Genomic DNA, 16,848 nt, shown 5'->3' with positions numbered 1-16,848 from the left:
ATGACGTGTTTTGTGGGCGGAGCCTACCTGGTGGCAGAAAATGAATGGAAGCCACGTACTGAAAACAATCAAAAGGTAGTTTTAAAGTTCAAAATATAAAAAGTCAGTTCTGATTTAAAACATGATTTACTAATTGATTTATTTGTCTATGTACACAGCATTTATTTTATACAGCATTTTACACTTGAAATGCTCTCACTTTAGATCAGTGTTGTGAAGCAGGCATTGCTTGACACAATGATGTTTACATTAAGGAAGGATGCCATTCCAGATGTTACAGGCCTCAACCAGTGCCGACATCTCCAGCCTGGGCCTCTGACACTCACCAAAAGTACGCACTTCCCTGGAGCTTCACACTCCCACTCAAAGTCTTAACCTAAACAATCCAGGTCTCCGGATAACACGGGGTTTGTGTGTGTGGCGATGACTGCTTTACACAAGCATCTCAGTCACCAGTCCCTTATAATTCCAAAACTGTTTCCAATCCCCTAGAGTCTCCACACTTCAGTTTTAACTGTGTTATTGGACAAACTAATGGTTCCTGTGAAGTTTATGTCCTCCCAGTAGAGGGGACCGCATATGTCCTGATGAAAAACTTCCCTTTTCCTTTGTGCTTGGAGGGGCCCAAATCAGATATGGATCAAGTCACAAGACGCGACGGGGGAATAATTTACTCAAGGCCTCAGGCTCTTTCAGGAGGTTCTAGTTCGCTAAACCGCAAACTTATCCACCGCATGGCACAAGTCAGTAATTACAAAACTAGCAGCTCTATCCCTTTAAGCCAGGCCCGAGGTTGGACGTACTATAGTTTAAAGGCTTCTTTGAGGTGTCCTCATTGGTTTTTGTTCATTAAATGAAGGTTTTACTGTATTCACAGTGTTGTGTGAGTGGGACGCTTTGTCCCCTACTGTTCACAGGGGCAAATGAGCCTGTGACTCGAATGAACACAGCATGTCCGCCAGATGTCAAACTCTACAGGGCAACCTCCACCCTGCTTTTTCTCACCGACTAACTGCTGGGACAACTGTTCTCACTCAAATGGATAAAAGATGACTGTCTCTTTTCCTTTTTTCTTTTCTCTTCTCTCTCTTACTCACTCTCTCAGGGCCGGATGAAAGGCCTCCCAAACACCCACTCCATTTGCATGCCATTCAGTCCAGAACACACAGGGAGCCTGTGTGCCGGAGAGAAGAAGGAGAGAGAGGGAAAAAAAGAGATAGATGAAGAAAGAGAGGGAGGGAGCAATGCACAGAGCAGGAAAGGTCACAGCTAACTGTATAACTACAGCAATTTCAAGCAAGAGAGATAACTAGATACCGCTCAAGTGCGCGGCTTTGTGCAGTGAAAGAAAGCGAGAGACAAAAAGAGGAGCAGGGGAAAGTAGAGTCATGTGAAGCTCATGAGGGCAGACCTTTCGAAAAAGGTCTGAATTGTTGTTCACTGCCTTGTTTTGCCGTTTACTTCCTTTGTAGCCTGGATACAAGCGCGCACTCGCTCTTTCTCTCCGTTTTATCACTTTTGTTTTCATGGGGAAGCGATCAGGGATCAGTTGTTTGTTAGATGCACTCAAGGAAAGTAGAAAATATTGACGGAAAAAAAACATGTAAAAATGCTGCCGTAAACAATGTTTATTGGTTACCCTAATTAAAAATGTATAATAGATTTAATAGGACAATGTATGTGGTTTTACTGCAAAATACTGTTAAAAAAGCATAGTTTATATTATATTATATTATATTATATGTTTAAAAAACAAACTATAATTTATACATTTTCCCAAAAGTCCCTCATAGGGTGCATCACATTTTTTGTTATAATTTATGCACAATGGTGTTTTGTTGCATATACATTTAGGGTAACACTTTAGTTTAGGGTCCAATTCTCATGCTATAGGATATTGTTTATTAGGCGTATTCTGCATGACCGTATTCTACATCCCTTAATACTACCTAACTCCTACTATCTATTAATAAGCAGTGATTAGGAGTTTAATGAGGCAAAAGTCATATGGTTAGTGAAAATTGAACCCTAATCTAAAGTGTGACTAAATTTGGTAGGATTTTATATTGTTTTATTGGTTTGCAATCCTACAGTAAATATATTGTAAAATACAGAGTGCAGCTGCAATGCAGGAAATGTTTACTGTAATTTTCGTGATATCTAGATCCCCCCCCCCCCCTCCCTCCCTCTCCCCCCTCCCTCCCTCTCTCCATCTCTTCATGGCTGGCTTTTCCATTTCAGCCCTGCTGTGCACTCTTCCATGAGTTCATATCTGAAGATGTGGAATATTGTCTGCAGCAGACTTCATGCTGAAATGTAACCCGGAGGAATGTCTTTATGAATCCTACTCCATCATGATCAAACGTTACGAAAATCTGTGAACTCGGAACAATGAAACAATGGAACCTAAAATCGACAACCGATAGCTTTGCATATACTGAATGTGACAGTCTAAGCAGGCACAGGGTTGTTTTTCTCTCTTTTGGGATTAATCTTACTTACAAAACCATGATGATGCCTTGGTTTTTAATGCAATGATATTTGTTCACGTACTTTGGAGTAACATGCAAGCAGTGATGTCCAAAAGCCTGAAACCACAATAGTTGTAGTTCTTAAATGTCTTTATGCAAATGTAAACAATTCTTCCACCAAAGTAATATATTTATTCAATCTACTATATAATCACTGATCTATATAATGACATTTGTCATTCTATATAGATCAGTGTGTATAATGTTTTTTTTTTTATATAACGGGATATATAATATTTTATTATATAATAAATGTATTATATTATTTGTATAATATATATATATATATATATATTAGTGGTGGGCCGTTATCGGCGTTAACGCGCTGCGTTAACGCGAGACTCTTATCGCGCGATAAAAAAAATATCGCCGTTAATCTATTCTCCAAGTTGGGTTGGGAGCGTTGGGAGCTGGCTCAAGCTACACAAGCTATGATGACGCAATCTACCCGCGGCCGCGAGGAACACCCGGCTGCAACGCATCATATTCGTGTCATCTTAAGTAAACACGGCTGAAAGTGAAAGCTGGTGTAAAAGATCCGTGCAACATCCATTATTTGGACTTGGTTTGTATTTAAGCCGTCCGATGTAGACTGTGTGGTGTAACAGTTCGGTAAGTTAACACACGACTAATCCGTTCTACCACCTCAAATTCAAAACGAAACATATCACTGAATACCAGCGCGCGCGTATTATTCCCAATATATTTTAGTGAGTGGTGTAGCATATAATCTCTTTTTATTAAAAGCGCCCGATTTTAAGAATCGTTGTTGTGTTTCTTTTTAACTGAAAAGACATCAGTTAGACAATATTCTAATTTTAAATTTGGGGTTTCATAAGCTCCAAGCCTTAATAAACATTAGACCTACTTAAGTCTCTGCAGCTAGTGTACTTACATTTTATTTATCTGCAAAATTATGTTGTATACTTACAGTTTTGCACAATATATGTTCTCAAAACTACATACACCCTTTCAAAAAAAATAATAAAAAAAAATTACATTTAGCAGTTGTTTAGCAGGGTCTGTGTAACCTGTTCTGAAATGGTTTTATTATAATATCGTTATCGCAAGAGGCTGCAATGTACATCACAATATGGATTTTAGGCCATATCGCCCATCCCTAATTGATAGCCTATAGTAGTTGTCGATAATAACATAGGCCTACCTAATGTTGCCTACGGACAGTAACAGTACAGTAGTAACCTTTTACAGTCTATGAGTAGAACAGCTTTCTCAAGCAGTTTGTGATGCATTTTGGAAACAGGAGATGAGCCCCTGGTCTAATGCGCCACCTGGCTTGAGAAACCCGTTCTCAAAGACTTACGTTTATAGTCATTATTTGGGTAGCACACATACTCTGAATGCCTTCGGCAGAATTCAAATGAGCCATTTTAATCTAGATTAATCTAGATTAATTTCAAAATTAATCTAGATTAATCTAGATTAAAAAAAAAAATCTATGCCCACCTCTAATATATATATATATATATATATATATATATATTAATATGATTTATTTAAAAATACTTTTCTAATAATGTTGAATAATATAAAAACATAAATAATAAAATTATGCTGAAAAATTCTAAATAGAAATATATACACATAATTATATATTTATATAAAATTATATACAGTATCTAAAATTATATATATATATATATATATATATATATATATATATATATGATCATAACTTTTTACTTTATACATTAAAAAAACTGTTATGTTGATGTACGCATTAATACATATCTGTATTACATTTATTATTGAGGCTCTAATGAGAATCAACATAGTGCATAATGAGAAACAAACAAAAATAAATAAATAAATAAAGTAAAAAATCTAGAAAATATTCTCGGTCATGCATTTTGGGTTAATATGTGACCTGGACATGTTTTTGTTAGATTCATAACTGTGATATAGAGACAGTATATAGCCATAGTAATATACAGTAGAATGTGCAGTCACAACAATGCAGTCAGATTTTCAGAGTCAGAACTAACCATTTTGTATTCCCATTTTTGCTTTGACTAAGATGTATTGACTATAAATCTATGAGGGGAATGTCGACTTTTAATGGGCATCAGTACTTCTGAGGGTACTGTACTTCTGTCTTATACGGACAGTAACTTTATAGAGTCGGCATGAACACTACTAGTAATTTCATCACCTGTGTTGATGAGTGAGTCTTACAAGGGACCTTGTTTGAGTGCATTTGTGTGTTTCTGGAGGTGACAGATGCATACTCTTTGTGTTTGACCACAGGGCACACACACACACACACACACATTCCCTCCAGCCGACGTCAAGTCGCATGCTTTGAATTACTGTACATTTACGCCTGGTAAGAAGCCAAGGGCCAACTGCCTTAGACAGGATCAGACAACAGTCTGGATCAACTGTCTCTCTCTGTCTCATTTTCCTTTCTTCTATGTATCTGTCAGAGCTTTTTTTCATCTTTATTTGCTCAATGTCTCCTTCTGTCCTTCCCTCATTTATTACGTTCCTTTTCCCCTCTTTCTTCAACTCGTCAGGCCTGTTCACTCTTTACATTGGCATTTAGTCCTCAGTCTGTTTTTCTTTATTCTTGTCTGTGCCGCTCTTTCATTTTTCCTCCCTTTATTTTCTCTGTGTCTATTTCACTGAGTCATCTGTGTCAAACTGTGCTGATATCTTTTTTTCCAGAATAGTTGCCTCTGTGGAATGTGAGCATTTGAAATCGGCTTCTTTTAGGATAGTTAAACTAACTTTGATATGTCCTAATTTACTCACCCTCATGTTGTTCCAAACCTGTATGACTTTCATTGTCACAAATATGATATTGCACTACTGGCCCCTTTTTTCAATGCAATTACAATGAATGGGAACTGGAGCTTTCAAGCCCAAATTAGATACAGTACATACAGTATACATATATATTAGAAAAGTGTTTAATAATAAATTATTTTATTTAATTATTTTCTAATAATATATATATATAATATATATATATATATATATATATATATATATATATATATATATATATATATATATATATATATATATATATATATACTGTCCAAATGATTTGGATCAGTAAGATTTTTAATGTTTTTTTAATGTCTTGCTCACCAATGCTGCATTTATGTGATTAAAAATACAAAAACAAAACAAAAAACAGTAATATTATTAAATATTATGACAATTTAAATGAACTGTTTTCTATTTTAATATATTTTAAACTGTAATTTATTCCTGTGATCAAAGCTGAATTTTCAGCATCATTACTCCAGTCTTCAGTGTCACATGATCCTTCAGAAATCATTCTAATATGATGATTTGATGCTCAAAAAACATTAATTATTATTATTATCAATGTTGATAACAGTTGTGTACAGTTGTGTTTTTCAGGATTTTTTGATGAATAGAAAGTTCACAAGAACAGCATTTATTTGAAATATAATCTTTTATAACATTATAAATGTCTATACTGTACAACATTGATAATAATGAGAAATGTTTCTTGAGCATCAAATCATCATATTAGAATGATTTCTGGAGGATCATGTGACACTGAAGACTGGAGTAATGATGCTGAAAATTCAGCTTTGATCATAGGAATAAATTACATTTTACTATATATTCACATAGAAAACAGCTGTTTTAAATTGGAATATTTCACAATATTACGTTTTTTTTGTTTTTGTTTTTTATCAAATAAATGCAGCCTTGGTGAGCAGAAGAGACTTTTTTTTTTTTTTTTTTACCTTAAAAATCTTACCAATCCAAAACTTTTGAATGGCAGTGTAGGCATATAGACCTAGCCTATAGCAGAGGCTTTCTTTAAGCAAAATAAAAAATTAGCAGTGAAGGAAAAATCTGAAACCGTCCGTCATTTGGACAGATTACACTGGTATTATAGTGATATAATTTGTATTCACCCTGCCGACTTGGTGGCGAGTTAATCAACGCATGGCTTTTTTTGAAGTCGGGCCTACCATGACATTGTTACAAGCTGTTTGCGTTTATCTGCAGATGAAATGAAACACCGATTGAGCGATTACTTGACATACGTGATACGGATTTCGGTAAGTCGGACTGTAGCCTATCTTTCAACATATTTTCAGATGTTTATTTAGTTCTGTAACTTAGTAAAGAGGAAGGAATTGATCGCGTTCACGCGAGCTCCGCTTCGCTTGAACTCAGACGCTACAGTGATGATCTCTGCGACTAACATTCATGATGCAACCTGAAAAGTAACGCACTGTTTCTGTTCAACTTTCTCTGCATAGCCTACATAAATAAATAAATGCGTAGATTTAGCCTATATTCTCCTGTAAGTTTGTTAATAAAAATGAAAATTTTGAACAAAAACAATTAAAGCATATTAAATGGCTTATTATCATTAAAAAAAATTAAAATGACAGTATATGACGGAATTTTACGACCCTGTCCTTCAAAATGACGGACCATGCGGTGTATGTAGGCCTAGGCTATGATTTGGGCTATATACATAGGCCTAATTCTCATTTCTGGGTGAACTATCCCTTTAAGTGTCTGTCTTTCTTTGTGATAGAGAAAGAGTGGTAAATCTTTAATCGCTGTGTGTCATCAGTGTCAGGTGACTGATCAGACCACATTTCTAGCTACTGTAGTGCGTCTCCACCCATAGCCTACATGTATTCATGCCCAAATCAACAGCCAAACCGGTGATGTCACACACACACAAACATCCTCTCTCCTGCTGTTTACTCCTCTTGTTTGAGGCCCTCCACCCCAATTCTTGACATCATTCTGTTTTCTCTTTTCCTGTTACTCACCGTAAACCCACCCACCTGTTCTTCTGTCTAACTAACCAACAGCAGCATGTTTTTAGACATGTATTATGGTAATACTATGGTATTCTTCTGAAGTACTTTGGAGTGCCATATAAATTCTATGGTTCAAGAAACTATTTTCCATCATTGTATTTATCAAAGCTTTGAGTTACCATGTAAATATCATTATAAAGGAATATGATCATCAGTTAGTACCATGGCATACATCAACATACCATGTTTTTTGTCCTTTTACCATGGCAACTTTGTCGTTTTTCTGAACTTGCACTACCATTCAAAATTCAGCAAGATTTGTCTTTCTATTTAGTCTATTTGGTAAAAATACAGTAAGAAAAATAATAGTAATATTGTGAAATATTATTAATTGTATCCTCCCTTTATTTTTTATATATTTTAAAATGTAAATTAAAATTATTCCTGTGATTTTTAGCATTATTACTTCAGTCTTCAGTGTCACATGGTCCTTCAGAAATAATTTTATTAATATACTGATTTGGTGCTCGAGAAACATTTATTATTAGTATCAATGTTGTGCTGCATAATATTTTGGTGGAAACTGTGCTTACATTTGATTTATGATTTTTTACATTTTGATTTACATTGATTATTTGATGAATAGAAAGTAAAAAAAAATTTAATAAAAAAAAACAGCATTTTAATTTAAAATCCTTTGTAACATTATAAATATCTTTACTGTTGACTTTTGATCAATTGTGTCCTTGCAAATTAAATATATTAACTTAATAATACATAAAAAACAATGCCCCCAAACTTTTGAACATTAATGCATACATTGTTAATTAATATTATGGATGCTTATGAAGTAACTCTGATACCATTGTGCAAAGGCCTATGATACCATACCATATCTGATACTATACTTGTACCGCAGTACTGCTTCAGTTTTTTGTAAGTGTATCTCTCATTCACCTCTCATCTTCCACGCTTCTCCTTTCCTATCATTTTCACCCACCCACATAAGCAACCCAAGTGTCTTGTGTGTGTGCGTGTGTGTGTGTGTGTGTGTGTGTGTGTGTGTGTGTGTGTGTGTGTGACTGGGCATAGTGACCCATGTCTCATTAAAGACCTGGTCTCAGTCTTGAGCCCTCGGGGAGGGCAGACATTCAATAGCACACAAACACAAAAGGGAGTGAGAACAGAGGGAGGGAGAGTGCACAGGGGTCAAGGCCAATGAGGAGGGCTTCAGCAGTGTTTATCAGTCTGTTCACTGATTCAGACACATCACTATTGCATAAACACAATGTAAACACACCACCTGCTTCAGTCTCGCACAGTGCATAATGGGCCAATACTCTTTATGGTAATTCATTTAGAAAGGACAACTTCAAAATAGTTTACTGACTTTTAGAAATCAGTGTGTGTGTGTGTGTGTGTGTGTGTGTGTGTGTGTGTGTGTGTGTGTGTGTGTGTGTGTGTGTGTGTGTGTGTGTGTGTGTGTGTGTGTGTGTGTGTGTGTGCGCGTGTGTGTGTGTGTGTGTGTGTGCGCGTGCGTGTTCTACAATGTGATTACTGAAAGATTATTGGAGCTGAAATACTATTTCAGTTTTTCTACTTCAAAATTTCACGTTTAATTCAATGTTACTTGCAATTGTTTGTTCTGACTGAAATTATTTCTACATCATATTATGTATAAATCACATCCTATGTTGTGAATAGTGAGCATACTTTCTGAGGTAACATCAGTCCATTATGTAGCTTTTCTGAGGCTTTAGAAAACATTTAATCATGTCTACTAAATTAAAACTCTGACAAGCCATCCTTTAGGCCGGGGTCTTGCTGAAAGCTAAATCACAGGCTGATTTTCGACATCTGGAACTGCTAAAGATTCCTCGCATATCTGAAGAAATATTACTCAGTCTTTTGCTGAAAGAATAGCTATTCTCAACACTAGCGACTGGCGACACCTGGTAATGTATGGATATCATTGCATTAACAAAATAATAAGCTTTTCAGCACAAGCACTTTTCTTCAAATGTGGGCATTTTTGGCCCTGTAACCTTTAATAACAAAACCCATTTTCAAACTTTATTTTACTAAATTTGTATTAATTAAATTGCCCATTAACAATATATTACACATGCAGCACAAAAGAGTTTTCTCGTAATTTTCATCACATCTTAAATCACCATTGATTCTCAGGTTGAAATGACAAAACTACAACTAATCTAATAACTGCCATTTTACTGTATCCCAAATACACATTATTAAAACATTGCATAATTTCATACACAAAATACCCTGTTCACATATTTAACTTGATATTTACTGTTTTCTTTAGACGTCACTTGTACATATATATTGAAAAGGTTATTTATTTGACTTACACTAGTCTAAGTATTTGTTCGCAGATCTTTGTTAGCTATTATGGCAATAAAATGAATGCAGTTTTAAGTCTGGCTTAATTGTCCAAATCCTTTCCGGGTCCATATTATTTAGATAATGACTGCAAGAATCAAATGCTTGGAAAAAGAAAACCTTAAACGGTTTGAACTATAGGAAAAACTAAATTGAGGACGACATCCAGAATACTTGAAGGCAAGCAGAATATTCAAACTAAAGTTAACACTTTATTTCGATGGTCCGCTTTAGACATTCTAGCTATACTGTATAAGTAAGTTTGCAACTCCTAGTTAACTAGTAGAGTATTAGTAGATTGTCTGCTTAACATCTGCTAACTCTTTATTTTTATGGCCCCCAACAGACATTCTGTCTACTAATACTCTAATGAGAGTTAAATGTAGTATAGTTACATGACATGTAGTTGCAAAGTGACTAGAGTGTCTAAAGTGGACCATCGAACCAATAGAATAATGGATTCTTTTCATATTCCTTGGCTCTCTATACAGACAAAGTAGGAATTGTAGACAGCGAGCGATTGATATACTCTGCTCTTTTGCTGTAGAGAGAGAGAGTGGAAGTGCATTTGTATTTGTAAAGACAAAACACAAAGACACGGATCATAAAAGAAAGAGACAGGGAGAAAGTGATACGGGGAGCAGACTAGTGCTGGGGTCAGGAGAGCATTATCCTCCAGTGATCTGAATAGACAACGTGACACAGGAAAAATACACGCCCTTATCACCGGCAGCCATACTAAATTACCGGATTTGCTCTTAGATAATACTTACCTTGTGAATATACATGGACCTGGCTTCTCAGGTCTTCTTTGCTTAGAATTGTGGTACTAGACCAAAAAGGAGTGTCGAGGAATCACATTCAGATGGTTTAACTATCCCTGGGAAAGCCCTTGAATTCTTTGTTTGTGTTTTGCGATTGTTTTCCAGTGCTGTGGAGTTAGCATGACCTATTTTGAACCGTTTCAGGGGTTGCAAATTCCACTTCTGCAACCACAGAGCTCCGGAAAAATGAAAGGAACATTCTGTCTGCCGAGATCATTTTCACGGTGAAAGTTTCAAGTGAACCATTCTGCGAATAACAGAATCAAATTCAGACTTTTTACTTGTTTCTGGAAAGTTGGAAAGTTCATTTATTTTTAAGAGCACATAAACGGACACTGAGAGCTTGTATAATGCAGATGACTCAATGAAATCCCTAGGGAGCCGTTGAGGTTTATTTTTAGGCCTGTGGCCGTGTCCGGCTTGTTTCTCAGTGAATTGTCGGTGTTGATGATTGTAAGAAGGGGGTAAATGAGGGGATGTGTGGACGTGAAGACTTGCTGGAACATTCTGGAGCAAAATGGAGAGGTGTTTCAGAGATATTCGACATGATGAATACATTGAGCACATGACCGTGTTTCTATACGGTTCTGAACTGAACCGTGGAGTGTCACGCTTGTAGACAAACATGGTCACATGTTACATCAGTCACATGGTTCAATTTTGCAACAGGAACTCATTTTATCCGACGGCGAGTTCACAGACGCGACACTATGAACATATCAGCAGCTTTCACAGCAGCAAGTTCAAGTCTGTGTCTCTTTCTGTTTTAAACACTTGAGAAACAATGAGAAGGCGTCACTAGAGCAGCCTGTGACGCTCAGGAAGTTTTCCTTCCCTTTATTTTCACTCCTTTTTCCTCTTCGGCTTCAGAGCCCCCGTTTCCCCCTCCTTGTGTCATTTCCCATCTGTTCTGAGAGAAAACGCAGCCGTGTAGTTGCTCAACAGGTCATATGACCTCATCTGATTAAAATGAACAGGATCATACAAATTAGAGACCTAATAATAGTAGGTTATATGTGTTGTGGTTGGTAGCTGGCAATGTAGGAAATGATAAGTGAGTTTTGTGCTTTCATGCTGTTTCATGTCCTCTCGGTGGTGTATTATGGATTTGTTGTTCCTCATACAATACGCTTTTGGTTGTGGATGTCTGGACACACACATGATTATGCAATAAACTCTGACTATGTGGTTTGACTGTGTGGGTGTATCCGGTCTAGTAAAAGTAAAGGTGTGCCCAGGTGTTCGTGGGTTGTTCATTAGTCAGGTTTGTTATTGTAAGTTTAATATGAAGTCATTTCCGGCTTTTGAGAATATCCCATGAACCCGCACACATATATGTGAAAGCAAACACAGGAAGGAATGTGAAAAGACAAACACTCATAATTTTCTTTGAGCGATGAAGAGGCAAACAATGACCGCGGCCTTCATACTGTCAGGTTTTACATTAACATGATGACTATTTATTTGTCAGTTTAAAAATCAATTTTTTGATTGTGTGAAAACATTAATTAAATAAAAAGTTTTACATATCTATTCATTTGTAAATTTTTGTCAAACAATTAAAAAAAAAAAATTCAAACAGTTATATTAATATATCTATTCATTTGTCAATTTTTTATTTTTTATTTATTTCTTCAATTTATTTTTCAAATTATTTTTAGTAAATACTCATGAACGTATATTTGTCCAAATTAAAAGTTATCATTTAAATATTAAATTAAAATTTCTATAATAATGTAGTTGCAATTTTATTATTCTGCTGTATTTATTTCTTTATTTTTATTTTTTATATTTTATTTTTGTTGTTGTTATGGAACAGTGACACATAGACAGAAACATGGAGATAGAGATAGAGATAGATTCCCATGGAATCAGATTCAATATCTCTCAAGTGTTGCAAACATTTGGGACCGCCAATAGAGCTATTTTCTTTTTTGTTCTGCAGACAAACTTTTGAGGAAATTTGTGTGTATTCTTATTCTAAACCATAGTGAACAGTTTTTTTTTAATAAGTAGTTTCTGTTACTATTCTTATCCCAAGTCTGTCTCTAGGAATCTTTATTACGTCCTACTGATGTTGCAAGACTTTCAGGTTGTTTTGCCAAAATCCCTGTTTAGACATGTTGAGGATCCACTCTGTGAAGTGGCATGAAACTGATTATGCCAAATAGATTAAATGAACACTCCCAGGCAAGAAAAAAAAGAAAAAGAGCCCAAAATGGCTAAACATTAAGCTTTTAATTGTCTTAACCACAAATTATTGGTCAAGAAATTAGCCACATTTAAGCAAATGCAATACTTAAAAAGCCATTGCTGTCTCAGAAAAACATCAAAGACAGAATGTTTTTGGCAGAATATGGGAAGTTAGTGTGTGGAGTGATGAATAACAATGAAACACAAGTTGCATGGTGAACCTCCAGACATGTGTCTTCAAAAATCTGGTGAGAAATATAATAATGCATCTCTACCACAGCGAGGCTTCGAGGAAGAGCGTCATTGTGAGAGGAGCCTTTTTAGCTGCTGGTATTGGTGAGCTACCACTGTGAAAAGTCATTTAATGCTTTGGAGTAAAGGATATTATTGGGATAAAGGGATAGTTTACCCAAAAATGAAAATTCTGTCATCATTTACTCATATTGTTTCAAACCTGTATGAGTTTATTTGTTCTTTTGAACATAAAAGAAGATATTATAAAGAATGTTGGTAACCAGACCCATTGACTTCCATAGTATTTTTTTTTTCCTACTATGGAAGGCAATGGCGACCGTCAACTGTCTGGTTATCAACATTCTTTCAAATATCTTCTTTTGTGTTCAACAGAAGAAAGAATCTCATAGGTTTGGAATAACGTGAGGGTGAGTAAATTATGACAATTTTCTTTTTTTTTTTGGTGAACGATCCCTTTAAATTCCAACAAACTGAGAAACATTTTTCAACTACTCATGAACTGTTAGAGGCCATTAACATTGAGTGGAACGACACTCACTCTTCTTCCTGTAAAAAGCTGTCTGCAAGTTGGGGAAGACTATTCTATCTACAGTATTTGTGCAATTTTTGCTAATTTCCTGACCAGTGATTTGTGATTAAAATGGTGAAGACCATTAAAAGACTATTAAATATTTGGCCATTTTTGGCTTGGCCCATTTTTTGCCAAGGTAGGTAGTAGGTATATGCAAATATAACAATGAATCCACATCAAATAAATATTCATTTATTTCATTATCATCCAGCTCATACTGCTGTTAATGTTATTTTTTCAGAAGTCGTCACTATAAACATATTGAATGGAAAAAATCTAAAGAATGTGAAAATTCTTTAAAGAAAATGACCTTTTTATGTGTTCCACAAAACAATAAACAGCATGTGTGTGTCCATATGTGTTGTGACAAATAGACAAAAATCTTCTCAAAGAGTCATGCTTACAGTCTTGATAGTCGCTGTACTAAATCAAAACTGTTTCCATGCATTTGTCAGTGCCATATGCTGAACATCCTGTTCACTTGTTCTCAAAAATGTATACACCGATATGATTAATAGAACACAAAAACATGATTCTGCTTCACATTTACCCGAGCGTGAGGCCACACAGATCATTGCTCTGAATTATGGGACACATCCTGCATCCCAGACGAGAGTATCCTGGTGTCAACCGCCACCATCCTGTATTTTGTCAAACATAATCTGCTCGTTCCTCTGACTGCATACTTCTGCTCCCTCTTTACCAAAAAAAAAAAAACTAAAACCCTTTAGCATGTTTGTGCAACATCTTCCAGCATTCCAAACAGTGTCCTTGGACTCACCCAAAACCCTTCCCCTTAAAAATAATTAAATAGAGAGGAGGAGGCATGGAAAGAATCTCTTCTTAATTTAGTGATGGCAAAAATATGTGATAATTGGGACTGTCCAGCGGTAAATCCACCATCAGGCATGAGTTCACTGTCTGACCCTTCCATGTACACTTCGAGCTCCAAAAACAGTAGGAATAATGACTCTTTGCTTTGTTTGTTTATGTATGTGGGAGTGAAAGAGAGATTTTGAGTGGAATAGCGCAGACTTGGTTAATTAAGCTAGTGTGAAAAGTAACAGTCAGATGCCTGTAAGCAACACTGCCATGCAAAGTTGATCTTAATTCATTGGAGTGTGTGAGAGTGGCATTCTCTGCGGCCGGCCACAGGCATTACTCATAGCGCTGTGCTGAGGGAGCCCTTCCCACAATGTGAACAATAATGCATCTGCGGTGTTTTCCAATAGATTTCAACTCAAAACAGCAGAAGGCATTCCCAACTTGTCATCACAGGCTCGCCACAGCGCTCGTATATGCCTTTTTTTTCCCGCGCAAGAATTTATTTGTCGGATATAAAGAATTTGCTATGGTGCTTGCCACTATAAATTATGTTTAATATGGATTTTCGTAAAAAAAAAAAACAATGGTTTCCGGGTCCTTCCTACAGTTTAGTGGATTGTGTGGATTGAGCAGGTTTGTTGAAAACAGTTTTGAAGTTCAATTATTCTTTAGTCTTGTCAGAGGGAGAAAATGTCTGTCTGTCATAAAAACACTCTGGTCAGGCTCAGGCTAGTGTAACCTAATAATCCTGACCAAACATTTCAATGGCAGTTGTCCACCCTGTTACATTTACAATGCATTAAGTAACAGGGTGGACAATGACAGGGTGGATGTTTTAATCTAATAAAGCCCATTACTCGCTAGATGTAAATTTGAGTTTAGTTTTTCATGGACTCTTAGGGGCCGTTTACACGACACCATTTTCAACTAAAACCGGAATACTTTTTATGCGTTTTTGCTGTTCATTTACATGAAAATGGTCATTTGGGGGCCTGAAAACAAGCTTTTGAAAACGGGTTTCAAAGTGCAAGTTTTTTAAAACGATACTGTTATCGCCTCCGTGTAAACTGCAAAATCGCGCATTTGTGAAAACTGTGAGGTCATACACATGCGTCTATGGGCGTGTAGTGTTTCTTTACAAAGGGACATCGCCAACTACTGGCCTGGCATGAATAATACAGCATTTTTAGTCGTTTAGCGGATCCGTGTGAATGGGGATTGTTTTGACAATGTTGTCGTCTGTACATGAAAAACGCAAAGGAAAACCTTTTCCATTTTAGTACGTCGTTGTCATGTAAACGTACCTTAAGTTGGTTATCATTGATTCCTGTTTTTTCCTTTCTGTTTCCTTGGTTTTCACGGTTTGCAAAGCACTTATACATTTATTTTATTTTATTTTTAGGTACTAGTCATTATGAATTTGTATTGGAGAAGATCTATGCATGAAAAACCATGTGGCATGAAAGTTGATTAATATTTGATGTAAAATATACATTGTTTCATGGAAACATAAAATCTACCAAACTGAATGACCCTTCCACCAAAGCAGCTGCACAGATGTGTGGATTATTGTATGACACTGAGAAGATTATTGGAGCTTTTAGACATCTATTCACATATTTTAAAATGCCCCCCCCCCCCCCCCCCAAAAAAAAAATATTATTTTCTTCTTGTAATTTCTCTCTCTCTCTCTCTCTCTCTCTCTCTCTCTCTCTCTCTCTCTCTCTCTCTCTCTCTCTCTCTCTCTCTCTCTCTCTCTCTCTCTCTCTCTTTCTCTTTTTTTATTATATTTTCTGAACCTCTTTAGACTAAGCTCTCAGCATTGCATGCATACCAGGTTGTCAATGTGTCTTCTGCCACCTTTTCTACTGATGTTTAGAAAGACTAGAATATGTCTTAAAAAGATAGCGTGTTTCCTTGTGATTTTGCTTTTGTATTTAAATAAATAAACAAGTAATGTGTATGGATATGTTTTTCTCTGTCTAATTTTAAATTTTATGAAAAATCTGATAAGAAATCTGGGCCATTACAAAAGCATAGTTCAAAAGTCATGAACATATCAAAATATAACCTATATATGGCATTAAAAAGTGCCCTTTAAAGCTGATCATAAACTGCATGAAACATAATTATGTATACTGTGCTATGAATGTCTATGACAAACTTGAGCATGTACTGTAAATGATGTGTGAATCCAAATCAGAAGAACACAATCAGTTTCCCTGTTCTGCCAAGTAGTACTCAAATCCCAAACCTGATTTGCCTTGCAAATCTAGTATGTGATTATGCATATGGTGAGTTTGGGTTGGTTTCTAACAACAGGATTAAAATGAAGTGGGGAAAAATGTCAAATGGTTACCTTTCAACCACCTGTTTAGCCCTCGGGAGAAAGATTGCAACATCACATTTATTGAAGTTTACGTCATCGCTTTTATCATAAAAGCACTGCT

This window comes from Squalius cephalus, assembly GCF_949319135.1.
Source record: "Squalius cephalus genome assembly, chromosome: 17".
Classification (NCBI taxonomy): Eukaryota; Metazoa; Chordata; class Actinopteri; order Cypriniformes; family Leuciscidae; genus Squalius; species Squalius cephalus.
The sequence above is the reverse complement of the archived record's forward strand: the minus strand, read 5'-3'. Positions refer to the sequence as shown.